This window comes from Cavia porcellus, unplaced genomic scaffold (assembly GCF_034190915.1).
Source record: "Cavia porcellus strain 051 isolate PalLab524CR breed Dunkin Hartley unplaced genomic scaffold, mCavPor4.1 scaffold_20, whole genome shotgun sequence".
NCBI classification, from domain to species: Eukaryota; Metazoa; Chordata; class Mammalia; order Rodentia; family Caviidae; genus Cavia; species Cavia porcellus.
Genome location: NW_026947503.1, coordinates 36,988,063 through 37,004,817, shown reverse-complemented (window position 1 = coordinate 37,004,817; position 16,755 = coordinate 36,988,063). Strand labels below are relative to the sequence as shown.

Here is a 16,755-nt window from a genome sequence, read left to right as displayed (position 1 = left end):
TCAAAACACATGCCTCTTGTTTCTACTTGTTCCCACTGAGCCTTTAGAAAACTGACAACAACTTGTGTTACCCTGGAAGATTCTTCTCCTAAGTTTTAACTAAATTTAGTTGGGCTGTAGATTTAATTTTGGGGTTTTGTAGTGGTGGTGGTGGCTCAGGGGCTGGAATGCAGAGCCTTGCTACCAAGCGCACTACCATTGAGCAACATCTCAGTGCTGATTTTTAGTTTCGCTGTTACTATCTCACTGAGGCCAGCTCAATTTCATTGTGTTTTGGGTTTTATGTACTTTGTATCCATAACTTATGGAAATGAGAATATTTTATATATTCAAATTTCAGACTTAAGGATCTCTCAAATATCAGGATCTTTTTCTTTGGGGAGGGGATTGAACCCCACAGATTAGGCACGCACTCTACCACTGAGCTATGCCCCAAGCTCTTTCTATTTTATGCTGCAAGAGGATCCTGCTTAGTATCCCAGGTTGGCCCAACACTTGCAATCCTCCTGCCTCATCCTTCTGAGCATCTGGGATTATAGGCCAGCACCACCACACTTAGAAAAATATTAAGATATTAGAAGTAGGCTCTCTTAGTTACTTTCCTACTGCTGACACAACACTCAACACCTACAGTTTAAAGGAAGAGTTTATTTGACCTCATGGTTTTGGAAGTTTCAGTCCAGGGCCAGAAATATAAATCAGTGGCACAAGTACCTCCTGGCAAGCGCAAGGTCCTGAGTTCAATTCCCAGTACAAGAAAAAGAAAGAAAGAAAGAAAGAAAGAAAGAAAGAAAGAAAGAAAGAAAGAAAGAAAGAAAGAAATAGGGAGGTGTAAGGCAAAAATGGCATGAGTAAAGGGGCACCCTGGGGGAAAGCTGCTCATATCCTGGCAGCCAAGAAGCAGAGCAAAAAGGCTGGTGATGGTGGGCAGGGAGCTATACCCTTCCGGTCACTCCCCCAGTGAACTTCCTCCAAACCAGGCCCCGACTCTGAGCGCAAGTCAGCTATCACACTCCCATGATCCTCACCTTCCAAATACTTGCGGCTTCTGGGGGACAACCCAGATCTAAAGCCTAGCACAAGTTATAGGAAGTATTTCATCTAGCACATATTCATCAAGGTCCACTGCTTTTTTCCTTCTCCAACTCACTGTTTCTTATGCAAATCACCCAGTGCCTAAATTCTAGAGTACTCAGACATCTTACATGTGAAATGACAATGACAATGCAAACAGAACTATTTATTTTGCATTGCCAAAGAAAATGGCACTGAGCTAACTTGGTAAGTCTAAGTTTTGAAATTAAATTAAGTGGAATATGTATGCTCATGAAAGGTTGCACACAAATATTTTAGCTGCTCTATTGATAACCACCAAAACATGAAAACTGCCAAGATGTTCATCAGTGGTCAACAGATAAACAAACTCTGGTACATCTATTCAATGGAATATTGTTTTATGGTAAGAAGAAATGAGCTATCACGCTACAAAGATTGTATTGTTGAGCCAGTCTGGCTGGAGATGGTGATGCACACCTGCAATCCTAGAATTCAAGAGGTGGAGACAAGAGGATCACCACTACTTTGAGGCTAGGCGGCAATATATAGTGAGTTGAAAAGCCATTATTAATTTTACCATTACAAGATCATGTTGTTGCTGAGGATTTAGCTCAGCAGCATAAGCACCTGCCTGGCAAGCACAAGGTCATGAGTTTGATCCCTGGTACCAAAAAAAGAGATCATGTTGTTGACATGCATAGTTAAACCTTGACTCAAAAGACCCCCAAAAAGAGTACTTTTTAACATACTATTATAACATGGTTACTTCTAAGCCAAGGAAATGAAGATTTGCTGTAAGTATGTACGGTGATGGATATGTTAGTTAGCTTCATCACTTCTCAACACATATGTATCTCGAAACATCATGTTGAATTCTTCAAATCTATGTAATTCTGTCAACTGTACTCAATTTAAAAAATGGAACAAATCATCCATAAAAAATTATAATAACCAGGCATGATGGTGCATATTTGTAATCCCAGCACTCAAGAGGTTGAGGCAGAAGAATCATTGTGAGTTTGACACCAGCCTGGGCTACATATGCCAGTTCAAGCCTACCCTGCACTACAGAGTGAGATCCCAGCTCAAAAAAGTAAAATAAAATAATAATAATAATAATAATAACATGGGAAGGAGAGGGTAAAACATGGGAAATCTGTACTCTCGTTCAATTTTCTGTAAACCGAAAATTACTCTAGATAGTAAACCCTGTTGACTTTTTTAATGTTGAAAATGAGGTAATAGCATACTTTATCTTTCTAGGTAATTAATTGAAACATGTTTTTAGTGGCCTGATATCAGCAACTTCGCTTTTGTCAAACTGCTTCCTCTTTTTGAAGCCATACTCTCTCTCCCCCTCAAACACACCAGATCCTTTCCAGTCTTTGTTTTTCCCTCCTCTTCCCTCAGCTATTCATAAGGATGAAATTGGCTCCACTTCATCCCCCACATCTCAGCTCACCTGTCACCTCCTCAGAGAAGCTCCATGACCACTCTGTTCCCCATACATATCCATGGTGTGGCAGATAATGACCCCCTCCAAAATAATCCCTTGAAGAGGTGAATATGTTACTTTACACAGCAAGATGGATTTTGAAAGTGCAGTTAAATTAAGGACTTGGACATGGGAGGATTATCCTGGGTTATCTAGGTGAAGTCAATGTAATCACAAGGGTCTTTAAAAACCAGGGAAGTAGAGGAATATGATTGCTGGTTCTGAAGATGAAAGATGCTCCAGAAACAAACCAAAAACATGCAGGCAGAATCTAGAAGCTAGAAAAGCAAGGAATGACTCTCCCCTCAACTCTGCCCTGAAGCTCCCTCCAAGGAATGCAGTTCTGCTGACACTCTAAGTTTAGCCCACAGAGATTTCTGATGTCCAGAACTACAAGATGGGCTGGGTGTAGCTCTGTAGTAGGACACATATTTATCATATACAAGAGCCTGGGTTCAAATCCCAGCACAAAACAAAACAAAAAACAGAACAGTAAAATAAATTTGTGTCATCTTAAGCCACTAAGTCCATGCTCATCTGTTAAAGCAGCAATCTCATGCATCCTTTATTTCCTTTACTGCAATCACCAAGATCCCTATATTTGTTTGGCTAATTTTTCAAAGCATCAATTGCAATCACCTTTAATTGTACGGTATATTTAGCTACTGTGAGTCCCATACACTAGGATATAAGCTCCCAAAATGTGCTATTGCACTTAGTATAAAGGTACTACTTAATAAATACTCATTAAAAGCAAAACTTTTGGGGGCTGGGGATTTAGCTCAGTGGCATAAGCGCCTGCCTTGCAAGTAGGCAGTCGTGAGTTCAATCCCTGGTACTGATAAAAACAAAAAAGACAAAAAAAAAAAAAAAAAAAGCAGAACTTTTCACCTTATCTCTCTCCCTCTCTCTTCTCTTTTCTTCTTTTCTCTCTTCCTCTCTTTCCCTCTCCCAACTCCACTCCTTTGCTGCTTTCTGTGGTCACACCTTCCACCATCATGCCCTGCCATCACAGGCCTGCAGCAACAAGGTCAGCCAACCATGGACTGAACCTGCTGGAACCATGAGCCAAAATATCTCCTTTCAGTTGATTTTCTGAGGTTTTTCGTAACAGTAATGAAAAGTAGCCTAACAAGGAAAAGAACTAAGTGCAGCACAGAATAATCCTGACTGGCGGAGGCAAGCTCAGCCTGCATTCTGTCTTCCCTTGAAATTTTGATACTTTTTTATCAAGAGGGGTTTATTGTTCATTTGCTTTTTGGTTTTCTGAGGCAAGGTCTCCCTTTGCAGTTTAGGCTGATCTTGAACTCACAGTAACCTCCTGCTCAGCCTCAGCCTCCCAAATTCTGGGATTATAGCTGTGCATCATGACATCTGACTTTTTATTCTTCTGATTTTAAAAGTATTGTGGACTCACATACAATACTTGACAAGTATGACTTTGGCATAGGTAGTGGCCAGACCTTTGCTTTTACAAACTGATTCTCTGATGTCTGGGTTTTGCACTTTCATTCAATGATCTGAATAACTGTGGTCATTCTTTTTAATCACTTGGGGAAAAAACTCTTAATTCCTTATAAAAGTTATACGGAGAATTGAGACTGGGGACATAGCTCAGCAATAGAGCATTTACCTACAAGCAATGGGCCCTAGGTTTGATGCTTAGCACCGAAAAAATGAGCATATATATATATGTAATTTTTTTTTTTGTCTTTTTTGTTTTTATCAGTACCAGGGATCGAACTCACGACTGCCTGCTTGCAAGTCAGGTGCTTATGCTGCTGAGCCAAATCCCCAGCCCCTTATATATGTATTTTAAAGTACAGATAGACAAAAAGAAAAATACATCTTTCAAATTGCCTAAAATGTCAGAGAAAACAATGGTTAATATCTGCTTCAGATTTTTGTTTGTTTTTAAGATGATTTCACTATGTAGTTCTGATTGGCCTTGAACTCACTATATAGCCCAGATTGGCCCTGAAATCTTGGCAATCCTCTTGCTGCAGCCTCTTGAGTGCTGAGATTACAGGAGTGTGCCACCACACCAGGCTACAACCCCCAGATATTATCGTAATAACTATGGTTATGCCTTTATGGTTTTTTAAATAAAAATGAACTTTTAGAAAATATTTACTTGCTTTTTGAATTAATATTATAAATGCTTTTTTTTGGTCCTTGTTTTAAATCATAAGTATCTTTTTAAAAATCTAATTATAAAGCCGGGCATGGTGGCACCCTCCTGTAATCCTAGCACTCAGGAGGCTGAGATAGGAGAATTATTGCAAATTCGAGACCAGCCTGGCTTCAAAGTGAGCTACAGGCCAGCCTGAACCACATAGTGAGACCCTGTCTCAAAAAGACAATATATATATATAACATATATATATATATTATATACATGATTATAAATATTTTCCTAATGCCTATTTTAAATCATTTTTTAGTAATTAGGGTCTAAATTTCACTTGTTCAAACAATTATTTAAATTTTAAAAGTGCTTCAACTCAAAGTTTCATTCACTATCTCAATTTTTAAAATTAACTGTGAATATCCTACACTGTTGACATACAATTGTATCACTCACAAAGTCACTCCTTTATTTAACACGAGGACCACTTTATCATGTGGACCACATTACAGAACTAGAGTTGGGCTTAATAGATTTCTTTATCCTCACTGCACAACAGGAACTTCAAACCGATGTGATTAGCTGAATGGCTTTGGGCAAGTCATTCACATCCCTAAATAGAAGAGTGTGTGACCTCAAGAGACACCTAGTAAGGACCAGGAGGGCTGTGGTTGCCCTTGGCCTCTCCTCCTCACATCCTCTTCTCTCTGGATCCATCACAATTCCCTCCTAAATGGCTGCAGTCATGACCCACTCCAACTTTCTCTGAGTCATGCTCTTTGCCACTTCTCACCTGCCTCATCTAAAACCCAGCTCACAGGACTCGTTTCCTGGTTCTCTGAGAGCAGAGAGGTTCAGGCTTGCTGAACCTTTGATCCCAAGGCTCTTCACTTTAGCTTCTGCAGGGAGAGGCTAGATGCTCACAGGCAGTGTCTGAAATCTGCAGGATATCTGCTCCCTTTGACTTAGAGCTGAAGACACCAAAGTAGCATGAAGGTCCCTCATCCACAGATGTCCCCTGTGCTCCCCAGGAAAGGGCAAGGTCAACCAATATTAGCCAAGTAGAAGCCTGCCAGTCAAGATGATGGCCCCAGGCTGTGGCTGGTCAGAGACAAGGTCAACTACTCCTAGGGGCAGGAATCAGGTGAGAATCCTATTTGAACAGATGGGCACTAATACAGGACAGGCAGATGAGGAAGCCTGAGCTTGTGACACACTGCCTATGGATCTGGTCCATAGGGCCCAGACCTGGCTGACTGCACAAGTGCCAACAGAAGCCTGGTTTAAAAGCTGTTTATCCTCAGAGCTCAGGTATTTAAGTCCCTAATTCAGGTCCCACTGGGAAGGACCTGGATCTCCTAGAATGAAGAAAACAACATCTGTGTTGGACAATCAGGAATATACTCTCAAAGTGAGCCCCAGAGGTGAGGCCACCAAGGCTATGAGCAGTGAAGGGACTTAGACTACTCTTTCTAGGCTGACACTCCTTGTAGTCACTTAAGAACAGGTCATTTCTAACAGCTGTTCCTTAAAGAGTACAGCAGAACCCCTTATCTTTTGGAGACAGGTTCAAAGACCTCCAAGAGATGCTTGAAAATGTTGGATACCACAAAACTGAATCCTAAATATAGTATTTTTTCTATATGTACATAAAGATTTATAAATTAAACTTACGATAAAGTTTAATTTATAAATTAGGCACAGTAAGAGATTAACAACAATTAGTAATAATAAAATAGAACAATTACCAGTATACTATAATAAAAGTTATATGATTGTGATTTCTTTCTGTCTCAAAAAACATTTTTTTTGTCTTTTTCCTTTTTATCGGTACCGGGGATCGAACTCACGACCGCCTGCTTGCACGGCAGGCACTTATGCCGCTGAGCTAAATCCCCAGCCCCTCAAAATATTTTATTGTAATTTTTTTTCAGTTAAAGGAAATTTGACTTCTCTTTGACATATCCGAGATGCCAGCATCCCTATCTTGTGCTTCGGAGTCAAGAGTAAGTAAAGTAAGGGTCAGACAAACACAAGCACCATAGACAGTGAATCTGTAACCCCAATGGCTATACTATTAATTGATCAACAGATGGGTGGTGTACACAATGTGAGTACACAGGATGAGAGATGATTCATAGGTCAAGTGAAGCAGAATGGGATGGCTCAAGATATCATCACACGAGAGCCAGAAGTATAGCTCAGTAGCACAGTGCCTGCCTGGCAAGCATGAAGTCCTGATTCTTGGTTCAAAAAAGATTGCATCACACTTAAAAATTGTTTATTTTTGAAATTCCCATTTAATATTTTCAGATTATAGTTGATCGTGGGTAACTAAAACCTCAGATGGCACATACCTGTAATCTCAGAATTTAGAAAGCTAAGGCAGGAAGACTGATACAAATTCAGGGCTAAGTGCACAAGTTGGCATGAACTATATAGTGAGAGCCTGTCTCAAAAAAAAAAAAAAAAAAAAAAAAACCAAAATGAAAAAGAGAACCCCTTAGCATCAAATAGGAGCATAGTCTGAGCACTGAAAGGCCAGAGCAGAAAGGAAAGGCCATGGCAGTTATTTTCTCCAGCATTTCAGGATACATCAATCACTCATCAAAACCAAGGCCAAAAGTTCATTAGGATCCTGCCCTTCAGAGGGCATGACCTTCACCTAGAGTCAAGACCTGAGTTTCACTTCTCTAAGCAGGGGGACTCAATATTTACTCAAATATTCCCTCTAGCACATACCTATAATCCCAGCTCTTTGGAAGGCCAAGGCAAGAAGACTGCAAGTTTGAGCCCAAGCTGGGCAACTATTTTTTTTTTTTATTTTAAGGGGATTAAGACAAAAGAGGATATAGCAAAGCAGATCAGATCAGAACAATGTAAGAAATACAGTATTTCACCACAAGACAACCCTAATTAACAGTAACTACCATGTCTCTTTCTTTGAAATACTTGAGCATAACTTCATATACAATAGTATCAAACATACAAAATAGTATAAAACCATTCATGAGAATGAAAGTATTACAGGGCATTCAGAACCAAATAACAGAGAACAAACAATGGCTATTATCTCATTTTCCATAGAAAATCTGTTTATACTATCAGACATAATAATATCTAAAAGGATACAATATGATAAGGGGCTGGGGATTTAGCTCAGCAGCATAAGCGCCTGCCTTGCAAGCACACAGTCGTGAGTTCGATCCCAGGTACCGATAAAAAGGAAAAAGACAAAAAAAAAAAAAGATACAATATGATAGAACCAATGGAAACAGAACAAAAGCATGGCAGGACTTCAGAGTAAGATGATATTAAATCAGCACTGGATATAATAATGCCTTGTTTTCTTCAAAATAGCTATTCATACTATCACAGATAATAAAATCAAACAAACTAGGATAAAACCATTCTAACTAATGAATGGGAACATTATAAGGCTTCAAGGCAATATAATGGGGAATCACAATTACCATAAATTCTTATGTACTATTACCATTTCTTACACTAGGGAGACTATATGGTATTTATACATGTGAGTTTGATTTATTTCGCTTATGAGTATGGCCTCAAGTTGCATTCATTTATTTATAAATATCTCAATGTGATCATTCTTTATAGCTGAATAGTACTCCACTGTATAAAAATACCACAACTTTTGGGGCTGGGGATTTAGCTCAGCGGCATTAGCGCCTGTCTTGCAAGCAGGCAGTCGTGAGTTCGATCCCTGGTACCAATAAAAAGGAAAAAGACAAAAAAATACCACAACTTTTTTATCCATTCCTCAATTATGGACACTTAAGTTATTTCCAAGATCTGGCTATTACAAATTGTACTGCTATAACATGGGTGCACATACATCACTGTGGTATGATGTTTTCAGTTCTTCTGGGAATATGCCTAGAAGTGGAATAGCTGGGTCAAATGGGACTTCCAATCCCAGCTTTTTGAGGAATCTCTAGACTGACCTCCACAGTGGTTGCACCAGTCTACACTCCCACCAACAGTGCAGGAGAGTTCCTTTTTCCCCACAGCCTCTCAGCATTTGTTTTACATTTTTTTTTGTCTTTTTCCTTTTTATCGGTACTAGGGATCGAACACCCGACTGCCTGCTTGCAAGGCAGGCGCTTATGCCTCTGAGCTAAATCCCCAGCCCTTCTCAGCATTTGTTGTTGGTAGTTTTCTTGATGCTGGCCATTCTTTCTGGAGTAAGATGGAATTTCAGTGTTGTTTTAATATGCATTTCTCTAATAACTAATGATGATGAACATTTTTTCATGTATTTATTTGCCATTTGTATTTCTTAATCTGAGAATTGTATATTCATCTGAGATGCCCATTTTTGGATTGGGTCTTTGAATTTCAGGGGTCTGACTTTTTAAATTCTTTATATGTTTTAGACAGAAGTCCTTTGTCTGAGGGACAGTTCACTAAGATTTCTTTTCCCAGTTTGTGGGTTTTCTTTTCACTACACTGGAGATTTCTTTTGACATGCAGAAACTTTTTAATAAGACGTGATCCCAGTTATTGATTCTGGGAAGTAGTTCCCATGAGGTTTGAGTCCTGTTCATGAATTCTCTACCCACCCCTATGTCTTCAAGAGTTTTACCTAATTTGTCTTTCAACAGATTTAGTGTTTCTGTTTTAATATTCAGATCTTTGATCCATTTAGATTTTAGTTTAGTATATGGTGATAGACATGGGTCTAGTTTTAGTTTTTGGCATATGGAGAGCCAGTTTTTCCAACACCATTTATTAAAGAGACTGTCATTCTTCCAGTGAACCTGTTTGGCCCCTTTATCAAAGACAAGGTGGTTGAATGTGTTGGTAATTGTGGTTGTATCTTCTAATCTATGCTATTGATCTTCAGATCTGTTTTTACTCCAGTACCATGTTGATTTTATTACAGTAGCTCTGTAGTATAACTTCAAGTCAGGGATTGTGATGCCTCCTGCCTTGCCTTTGCTGCTTAGAACTGTCTTTGCTATTCTCGGTCTCTTCTGGTTCCAGATGAATTTGAGGAGTGATTTCTTTAGATCTATGAGGTATGTTGATGGTATTTTAATTGGGATTGCATTGAATCTGTATAACAGTTTTGGGAGAATGGCCATTTTCACAATATTTATGCTTCTTATCCATGAACAAGGGATGTCTTTCCATTTTCTGAGATCGTCTTCAGTTTCTTTCTTCAGGGTATTGTAATTTTCCCTGTATTGATCTTTTACTTCTTTCATGAGATTAATTTCTAAGTATTTCATTTTTTTGGATGCTAGTGTGAAGGGTGTGGGTTCTCTTATTTCTCTATCGGTGATTTTGTTGTTAGTGTTTAGAAATGCTATTGATTTTTGAGTATTGATTTTGTATCCAGCTACATTGCTGAATTTATTTATTAGATCTAGGTCTTTATTTATTAGATTAGGTCTTTCAATGGAGTTTTGGGGGTCTTCTATGTAGAGTATCGTGTCATTTGCAACTAATGATAATTTAAAATCCTCTTTTCCTATCTTTACTCCTTTTATTTCTCTCTCTTGTCTAATTGCTCTGGCTAGTATTTCCAGTACTATGTTGAATAGGAGTGGTGATAAGGGACATCCTGGTCTTGTCAGGCTGGGCAACTTAATAACTTAGCAAGACCCTGTCTCTCCTGTCTCAAAAATTTAAAAAGGCAGGACTGGGGATGTAGCTCAGTGGGAAAGTCTTGAGGTCAGTCAAATCCCAGTACTGAAAATCTGCAGCTCCATACCATTAAAATCTCTCTGGCTCCATACCATGTCATATCCTCCCGGAAAATAATTTTGGAAACATATATTTTCCCACCTTGCTGAATGCTCTGCCATTTAAACTCTATACATGGTGCCTCATACAATCCACACCACCATAGCTGTGCCATAATCCTGCCCTGATAAACCACTCCCTGGAGCTGAAGGGGAGCACAGTCACTTCCATTAGTGTCATCCATCTGTGTTTGCCCTTGATTTCAGTATGTGGGGCTCTGAGGTCAGACATCAATCCTTTCCAGACTTGGCAGGTGGACTTCTGCAAACATAGAATGTGTGACTCCTTGTGCCCAAAATGCAATTAAGTATTGAGTAAAATTCAATCAAAGAAAATCTTGAAGAAAAAGAAATTGAATACTTATCAAGCTTTTAAAGTAGAGAGTTTTTAAAGCTTGGTGAAGGTATAATAAATGAAATCAACAAATACAATAAAGATGTAAAAAGTGTTTTCAAAGCACATTTGAGTAAAATTATCAGAAAGTCATCATTTGACAGACTGCTACAAACTTAGGGATGTTAAGTCATTTGAACAAGGAATGGAGCTGGAATTCAAACCTATGAATATCTAACACCAACGTTTGGGAGCCCAAGAACTGCCCGTCAGTGCCCCAAGCCAATGATGGCTGCTAGGACATATGAATTAAACATATACACATACAGTATATATGTACAAATGTTTATAAGATTATATATCCAGTCTTTTTGAGACAGGGTCTCACTATGCGGTTCAGGCTGGCCTTAAGCTCACTTGTAGCACAGGTTGGTCTCAAACTCTTAAATGCTCAGCCTCCCAAGCTCTGGGATTACAGATGTGTACCCGTACACCTGGCTTTCAAAAAAATTTAATTGTAGGGCTGGTGATATAGGGCTGATGCATGTGTCTATGTGTATATGTATTCAAACACATATAGTATATAGAATAATTTTATCATTTTTAAATAATTTGTAAATTTATAGTGAAGCATTAGGAAAAAAACAAAAACCCTCTGAAACAAGGAAATATAATAATAAATATTCACTCTCTCTAGTGATAAAGACATAAATAAAATCAGATAAAATCCCAATTTTTGCTTATCAAATGGGCAGAAAAAAATGTAACAGCAAATATCTTTAGATATTACTGAGACTATGGTCACCTTTTAGATAATCAGTCTCTCCATATCCAAAGTTTAAAATATCCTGCAGTTAGTTGAAGCTATTTCTGTCACTCCACAAGTATCACTGTGACTCTATCACATGCCAGGCCATGGACCAGGTGGTGCAGGAGTAGCCAGGCAGCAGTGTGGATACTGACAACAGTAGTGACCACGCCAGTCCTGGAATCCCAGGCCAGAGAGTTGTGCATGAGACAGAAGTACACATCGTCCTTATGGAGGTCACTGTTTAAGGTTTCCTGTTACTCAGGCCAAGCCTAACCCTATTTGTACAGAAGGTAAGTGAGTTTCGACAGCTGCTGTCTGGCTTCCTAAGGAAAGAGAGGGCAAGATCACCAAACCGAGTGAGAATGAGGGAAGGAAGTGGAGTGCAAGTAGAAAAGACATGAAATTATCACTGTGGAAAGGGAGAGGCTGGAGAAACACAGCAACACATCTGGACACTGGTAAGTTCCACCATATGTTCCCAGAATCCACCCAAAGTAGAAGAACTTGTATGGACTGTATTCTCTTCCTCATATTTCGAAACCTAATAGACTGAAATATAGAACTAAAATGAACCACTTGTTGGGGAGCCTCTAGTAGGCATCCATGAGAATCATGCAAATATACATTTTTAACAGCCCTTTTTTAAAAAAGAATCCATCCAAATTTCATGAATAATGTGCATTACAGCATTGTTTATCACAGAAAACATGCATGCCAAACTGGAAGAGATGTTTTTAAATGGTTGGTAGGAAAAGGAGATAGTACATATAAAATAAAGTTGTGATATTTTAATTGAAACCCTGAAAGACAAAATAATACATGTACTATGATTACAACTACACAGGGATGAAAATATTGAGGAAAAATACCAAGTTACTAATGCTATTATTCTTTTCTTTTATGGTTTTTTGAGATAGGGTCTCATTGTGTAGATCAGGCTAATTTTGCATTCATATAGCCTAAGCTGGACTCGAACTCACAGTAATCCTTCTGCTCCACCCCAAGCGCTGGGATTACAGACATGCACCACCATATCCAGCACTAATGGTATTATTGATTTCCTTAATTTTATGACACTGTTAAAAACTATTATTTTAAAGTTTCCTGTGAAAGGGGCTGGGAATTTAGCTCAGCGGCATAAGCACCTGCCTTGCAAGCAGGCAGTTGTGAGTTCGATCCCTGGTACCGATAAAAAGAAAAAGACAAAAAAAAAAAAAAGTTTCATGCGAAAGCCAGGTGTGGTGGCACCAGGTAATTCCAGCATTGGGAGGCCAAGGCAGGGGGACTGTTGTGAGTTCAAAACCAGCTATAAAGTGAGCTCAAGGCCAGCCTAAACTGCATAGTGAGACCCTGTCTCAGAAAGACAAAGAAAGAAAGAGAGAAAGTTAGTTAGTTAGTTAGTTAGTTAGTTAGTTGCTGTGAGATTGATCTCCTTCAGTAGAAAATAATCTCCTTTGTTATTCACGTTGTTGCTGTTCCGTAATGCTAGCGATCAGCAAGCTAGTGCTCCACTGCTGAGCTACCCTCCCAATCTAAAAATAGTATCTTGAAAGTAAAATGTGTGTCTGTCTCTCCGTGGCTAATTAACAGGTACCATAAGGCTGGTGCTCAGGACTTCCTAGATACTTGCTGAGCTGACCGTGATCTGCATAATGTTACATGGCAGATGGGGAAACAGTTCTCTTCAGCCAGTTGCTGCAGCAGGGGTTGGCCCCACAGGTGTGTGAATCTGTTCAGGTACTGTGAGTGCTATGCCCTTCTTAGTGCAGGGCTTGTAGTCAAGCCCAAGCTGACCCTTCATTGTGTTGCTGTCCTGAGTACAAGACAATCAGCCAAGCCTCCTGAAACAGGAGGAAGCGTGGTTTCCACTCCAGAGAGTGCAAGGACAGAGCACTGACTGGGATGAGTGATCTCCACTCACTGCCACATGTGCTCCTGCATCTGTTTATGACTGCATCCTGGTATGTGTCAAGTGTCTGTTACATGGCAGCACTACACTAGACACAGGAGACAGAGCATTGAGTGGCCAGTGTAAGCTCCCGGAGCTTACAATCTGATAAGAAGCAGACACTAAGCAAGTAATTAGAACATCACAGATGGATTCTTTGATTCCTGAGTGTGATGCATGGGTATTTATGCCATGGTGTAACACATGCCTCCCTCAGGCCTTATTAGGACGTCCGCAAGTTACCCACCTAGAAAAAAAAAAAAGAACGTCATGGATAAACTGTATTTGGGGAAGCACGGAGTAAACCATAGGAACAGGTGACAAGGGCAAGCTAATCATATAGTTGTAAACAGTAATCCATTAATAATTGCCCTAGGGATGCTGCAGTTCCGGTGATGACCACCGTTCAGAAAGGCAGTAGAGCCCACCGTAGGCAGACTTCTGGACTCCAAGAGAAGCCACTGGAGGAATTCAAGCAGGAGGACTACATCACCTGATTTATGCTTTGAAGAGCTCTCTAAGTGACATGAGATCTGGAAAACACCAGCTTCAACTCAAGGGAGCATGGGAGAGAAGCTCAGAATGGCAACAACAGGCCTGGAAAATAACCAGCCCACGTGGAAAGGGCAACGGAGGACCCCAGGAAGAGGAGGGTCTCTACTAGGAGATGTGGGTGGAAAGGATTTTTCTAAAACACCTCAGATGCTCAAGCATTTACAAAAGAGATAGAAAGGATGAGGAGGTGATGTTCAAACAAACAAATTAAAAAGAAAAAATATAGGCAATTAGACCAGGGAAAACAAAAACAGATGTAATCATGGCATACTATTTAGCTTTGAGGTAAATAATATTTGTATGTCATGATAACATAAGTGATTATTGATTTCAAAATGATGATATTTACTTCCAATGGTTCAGGTAAAAATATACATCTTGCTAGAGAGACAGAAACTATGACAGCAAATAGAATTTAACATTAAAATTTTTTAATTAAAAAATAAAAATAGTTTAATGTTAAGAAATTAAGGATATGTGTGAAATCTTTATATCACTGAGATTTCTGTAACCTTGAAATATTTTCTAAATAAAGAGTCAAAACTAAAAGTATAATTATATAGGGAAGTAGAGATGCTGCTGTAAAAGAATTAAATCCTTTATAATAGCAATAAATCAGTAGATAATGTTTAAAATTACTCTATAAAGACACAGCAGTATAATCATTTTATGAAGTGGTGGTTACTAGAAGAAAGAGCTGAGAACTTCCTGTACATTGCAGTTGAGAAACATGGGCTTGGATGGAAAACTTTTGGAAGTATTTGGATTTTTAAAGCGTGCTTGCATTACTATGATCTAAAAAACGTGTTAATCTTACCAGCCCAAAACTCTCTACGCTTTTCCACTTGCAAAGAATTTGCATTAAGTATTTCAATAAGAAGTTTCACATTTTTTCTTAAAAGATAGGTCCCATACTTTGCTTATTGAATTTTCAGGTAAAACAAGACAAAGAATTTGAACAATTAGTTTAACAACAGCTTTTTCTGGCTGCTCTGGGGAGAAAAATTTGGAAAGGGGTGTCTGCCAGTGATCTCATCTTGTTTTTTGCCAGTAGGCAAAACAATGTATAATAGCTCTCATGGTGCTTCCAAGGCCTAAAGCCAAAAGAGTGTACTAAAAAATCAGTGACAGTTTAACCATTGTGCAAAATGGCACAGGGGAGTGCGGAGTAGCTGTAGTGATAACTTGTTTTCTTCTCTATAATAAAGAAGAAAAGAAAGAAGAAAGGAATAAAAGCAAGGAAAAGAAGGAGAAAGGGAGGGAGGAAGATAGAGAGGGAAGAGAGGGAGAGGGGAGGGAAGAAAAGAAGAAAGGAGAGAGAAGCAAGCTGGGCTCCCTTGTTGACATAGAGCAACCATATGGAGAAAAGCCCTTGACCAAGCCAGGCTCCCCACCAGGTCTAGCTCTGGTAAGGCCCTAGAAAGATAAGACTCCAGCTTTATCAAAGCACTGGAGAAGAGAAACAGCTCTGGATCAACAGCAAGGTAACGAGCCGTGCCAGGGCTGCTGCGCATGGGGAAGTCTTGGCAGGGTAGGTATGTTCAGGAGAGAGGACAGGTGCCAAGCAGCAGGGACTGGAAGAAGCACACGTCAACAAGTAGTGCAAACATGTCAGTGAACGTTCCCTAGTGTCTGCTGGGTGACATTCTGGATCTGAGGGCCTGGTGGAGATGGCTCTGTGCTTTGGAGTTGGTGTCCTGGTAAGAAAGCATGTGGAGCATGAAGAGCAAGACAGTCATCAGCTGTCAACATGGGCTCTGTGGTGGGCTGGCCTTTACTACCTGGGTGACCTTGGATGGGCTCAAACCTCCATTTTTCCATGGGAAAAATAGGGATGATATTAGTGTGTACTCCATAGGAGTCTTGTGAGCATTAAACCAGAGTTCAGCACAGTGACAGGCATACAGTAAGCATATATAATTGCTAACTATTGCCATCAGCACAGGTGACAATTTATGGAAATGAGGGAGGCAGTTACTCAAAGAGAAATAATAAAGCAGAGATAAGGAAGGACTCTTGGTGAATGAGTGAGCAAGGGATCAAAGAAAGAATGGCAGTTACAAGCCCATGACAGGACTGTCCCAAGGGAGCGGAGACACCTACGAAAGGGTATAATAATCTTTTTAAAATGCTCCATGAAAACGTTTACTTAAAGGAAACTTCTGGTGAATGTTTCACAAGGGAATGGTTAGTATTCTTTAAAACTGGAATCAGCCACCACGGACTCTGCCTGACACCGTCGCACATTTTGGTGTCCCTTCTCTGGTACCCTCATCTCAGGGTACCTTCTTTGTGGCTAGTTGGTTGGTTATGTATTGCAGTTATTTTGCTGCTGTTGTGTTTTGTTTTTTGGCCATGCTATGTAATTTATCTAGGTTAATTCTGATGGTTCTTCATTAGAATAAGTCAATGAAAATGGATATGGTTTCTAGAGCCCCAGGGACTAGCTGGACCACAGTGCTTTTCAGATGTAGGTGTGCTCAGATACAAGTGTCTTCAGGTGTGGACATGCACAGGTGACTGTAGAATCTATTCCAGAGGAGACAGATAAAAGTAGTGTCCTCCCTCCCCAGGGGATTTCCAGCCACCTGGCTTGAGTATGAGGGTTAATCTGCCCCTGGATGTCCCTCCTGGTTCCCATGGCAGTTGGTCTA

The 16,755-nt window shown here is 39.8% G+C and overlaps 1 protein-coding gene, 1 long non-coding RNA gene and 1 other non-coding gene across 4 annotated transcripts in view; 2 read left to right on the top strand and 1 right to left on the bottom strand.

Moving 5' to 3' along the window:
• The window catches only part of Pstpip2 (proline-serine-threonine phosphatase interacting protein 2), an 89,431-nt gene that overhangs the window by 68,567 nt on the left and 4,109 nt on the right, over positions 1-16,755 (bottom strand). The gene's annotated exons all lie outside the window — the stretch shown is intronic.
• LOC106028565 (uncharacterized) lies at positions 11,550-15,346 on the top strand. Of its 2 annotated transcripts, none has more exons than XR_010041439.1 (3): positions 11,550-11,888; positions 13,189-13,317; positions 13,923-15,346. It is a non-coding gene; the product is annotated as an uncharacterized LOC106028565 (long non-coding RNA). The 2 variants fall into 2 exon arrangements; XR_001202187.3 differs by having other exon boundaries at positions 11,550-12,056.
• On the top strand, positions 13,699-13,800 carry LOC111758066 (small nucleolar RNA U13). Its single transcript, XR_002792301.1, has one exon. It is a non-coding gene; the product is annotated as a small nucleolar RNA U13 (small nucleolar RNA).